This window comes from Hordeum vulgare, chromosome 2H (genome assembly GCF_904849725.1).
Source record: "Hordeum vulgare subsp. vulgare chromosome 2H, MorexV3_pseudomolecules_assembly, whole genome shotgun sequence".
Lineage (NCBI taxonomy): Eukaryota > Viridiplantae > Streptophyta > Magnoliopsida > Poales > Poaceae > Hordeum > Hordeum vulgare.
The window spans coordinates 535,447,414-535,451,180 of record NC_058519.1 but is presented as its reverse complement, the minus strand read 5'-3'; positions in this window follow the sequence as shown (position 1 = coordinate 535,451,180).

Below are 3,767 nucleotides of genomic sequence, written 5' to 3'. Positions count from 1 at the left end.
AGTTCACCGTAGACATATGGTTCCATATCTAGTACCTAGATGGCAATCTCTCTCTTGACTTCAGTACAATGATCATCGCATCTTCGCTTTGATCCACATGATGTAATTCCTTTTGTGCAGTGCATTTTTTGGGATCCGATGAATTGTGGGTTTATGTTCAGATTATTCACTATAAATATTTGAGTCTTATTCTAATACTAATATGATTCTTATGTGCATGATTATGATAGCTCTGTAATTCTCTCTGGTCTATTGAAATAGTTTGGCCAACTAGATTGATATTTCTTCGGTGAGACAGGTGCGCTGTAGTAGGTTTAACGTGGCGAATTTTTATATCCCAGTGATAGAAAGGGACATGATGTGTCTTTGTGTTGTTGCTACTAAGTATAAAACAATGGGGTTTATTCATATTTATTGATTTTACTTTGTCTACATCATGTCATTGTTCTCCATGCATTACTCTGTTTTACTTAATACTCTAGACACATGCTCGATAACGGTCGATGAGTCGAGTAATAGTAATAGGTGTTGGCAGGAGTCGGCTTATTTGTTTATAGACGTGATGCATATATACACATGATCATTGCCGTGAATATCGCATAACTATCCTCTTTTCTATCAATTGCACAACAGTAATTTGTTTACCCACTATATGCTATTTTTCATGACAGATGTCATTAGGGAAAACTATGCCCCTGGGTCTATTCACAACATATTTACAAATCCTTCAATACCTTGCTGTCATTTACTTGTTTTTATTTTATTTTGCAATTTACAACTATCTACAATTATCTACACACCTCACTCGCTTGCAAATAACAAGTACGAGGGGATTGACAACCGTTTTGTCCGTGTTGGGTGCAAATTGTTTGTTCATTTGTGTGCAGCAACTCAAGACGATTATGCTTGATATTCCTATTGGTTCGATAAACCTTGGTTTCATATCTGAGGGAAATACTTCCTGATACTTGTGATCTACGTTGGGTTTTTCCATGAAGAGGAACGGGTTATCGCATCACAATGCAGGTAAGTATTTCCCTCAGTTATGAAACCAAGGTTTATCAAACCAATAGGAATATCAACCACAACCGTCTTTAGCGGCTGCACACAAAAGAACAAACAACTTGCACCCAACGCGGGCAAGAGGGTTGTCAATCCCCTTGGTTTCATTATTTACAAGCGAATGAGGTGTGTAGATAATTGTAAAATGCAAAATAAAATAAAATCAAATAAATGACAATAAGGTATTGGAGGTTTTAGCAATATGTTGTGAATAGACCGAGGGGCATAGTTTTTCCTAATGGCATCTCTCATGAAAATAGCACACGGTGGGTAAACAAATTATTGTTGGGCAATTGCTAGAAGAGCGGATAGTTATGCGATTTTCACGGCAATGATCATGTAAATATAGGCATCACGTCCATAAACAAATAGGTCGATTCCTGCCTGCACCTATTACTATTACTTCACTTCAAGTCCGCTTCTATGTTTGCCTCTCCATATATTAAGTTCATGACAAACGAAGTAATGCTTGGAGTAAGATGACATGATGTTGACAAAGTAAACTCAAGCAGTATGAATAAACCCCATAGTTTTACCCTTAGTAGCAGCAACACAAAGATGCAACTTGTCCCCTTCTGTCACTGGGATATAGAAACTCGCCAGGTTGAACCTACTACAACGCACCTCTCTCATCAAAGAAACATCAATCTAGTTGGCCAAACTATTTCAATAGATTAGAGAGAATTACGAAGCTATCATAATCATGCACATAAGATTCATATTATATATTAGAGGATACTCAAATATTTATCATGAATAATCTGAACATAAACCCACAATTCATCGGATCCCAACAAATGCATCGTACAAAAGAGTTACATCATATGGATGAAAGCGAAGATGCGATGATCATTGTATTGAAGATCAAAGAGAGAGAGAGAGAGAGAGAGATTGCCATCTAGGTACTGGCTATGGACCCGTAGGTGTGTGGTGAACAACGCACACATCATCATGAGGGAATCAAGGTTGATGAAAATGTCGTCCATGATTGACCCTCCTCCGGCAGAGTGCCGGAATAGAGCTCTAGATGGCCTCCCGTCAGAACGGAGACTTGCGGTGGCGTAAAAAGTGTTTTGGGGCCTCCCTCGATTTTTCTAGGGTAGATGGGAATTTATAGGATAGAGAACTGAGTCGGGAGAGCCAAGAGGGGGCCACAAGCCATCAAGGCGCCCCCGAGGTTGTGCCATGTTGGCTTGTGGGGCCCTCGTGCACCCTCCTGCCTCCTTCCGATGCTCCACAATCTTTTCTTGGTCCATAAAAAATTCACAAAAAGTTTCAGGTCAACTGGACTTCGTTTGGTACTGAAACCTGAAAAGTGTAAAAGCACACAGAAAATATCAAACTGGCACTAGGCACTGGGTCAATAGGTTAGTGCTTAAAAATAATATAAATTGGTAGATAAGTACATCAAAAGTGGCACTAGGCACTTGGTAGGGGTCTTCTATGTGGACTGCTACTGCTGCAGCTAGAAAGAACTTCCCCCATCCGTTCTTTGCTGAGGTTGTTTTCACTGCCTGTTGGAATATCTGGACCACCAGAAATGCAAAAGTCTTCAACCAGGAACATCCAAAGTTCAGGAAATGGAGAGCTGGATTTATCCATGATATTTCTTTATTAGCTCATAGAATTAAGGCTAGTTTCAGGGATGATCTCCTTAAGTGGATTTCCTTTTTGCCTCCTTGAGGTCTGTATCTCTCTGCTCCCCCCCTCTCTGTACATTCTATACCACCTCTTGTACATACAGTTTTCATAGTTGCAATACAGAAAATGGCTGTGGGGGGTTTTCCCTACAGTAGCCGGTCAAAAAAAAAGTACATCAAAAGTGTTCTAAAATGATAACATAATAGCATGGAACAACAAAAAAGTACAGATATGTTGGAGACGTATCAAGCATCCCCAAGCTTAATTCCTGCTCGTCCTCGAGTAGGTAAATGATAAAAATATTTTTTTTCATGTGACATGCTACCCAAGATGTAATCTTATGCATGTATGCTCATAGAGAAACAATGAATTAAAAAATATTAACACAATAATATTTATAAGTATAAGCAACAAAACAATTGATTTTTCAAAGTGTACGATCCTCAAAGATTGTTTCACCCCTATCCATCTTTCTTATATTAGCAAGGCATGGCTCCATCTTCACCACATAACTACAAATGTCAAGCACCACGGTGCCCAAGTGAGGCAATTGGATCGTACTTTTCAATATGCATCAATTTTTTATTCTTCACGCAATACAGGAGCGTGAACCATTGGACATAGCATATAGGTGGAATAGAATAAGGTGGTAGGTTTCAAAGGGTTTGAAAAGTGGACAAGATAATTCCATATCAACTAGGCGTACCAACGGGCTATGGATATGCCCACCAATAGATATTGACACGAGGAGTGGGGATTGCCATGCAAATGATGCACTAGAGCTATAAGTGTATGAAAGCTCCACTAAAGTTTGGTGGGGTGTGCATCCAACTTGTTTGCTCATGGTGACCTCGGGAATTTGAGGAAGCCCGTCATCAGAATATACAAGCCAAATTTATAAAAATAATATTCCCACTAGCATATGAATGATATAACATGAGACTCTCTACATGATGAACATGGTGCCACTTTGAGGCACAAGTGTGGTAAAGGATAGTAGCAAAGTCCCTTCTCTCTTTTTCTCGCATTCAATTTTTTATATGGTGGGCTTATTTGGCCTCCCA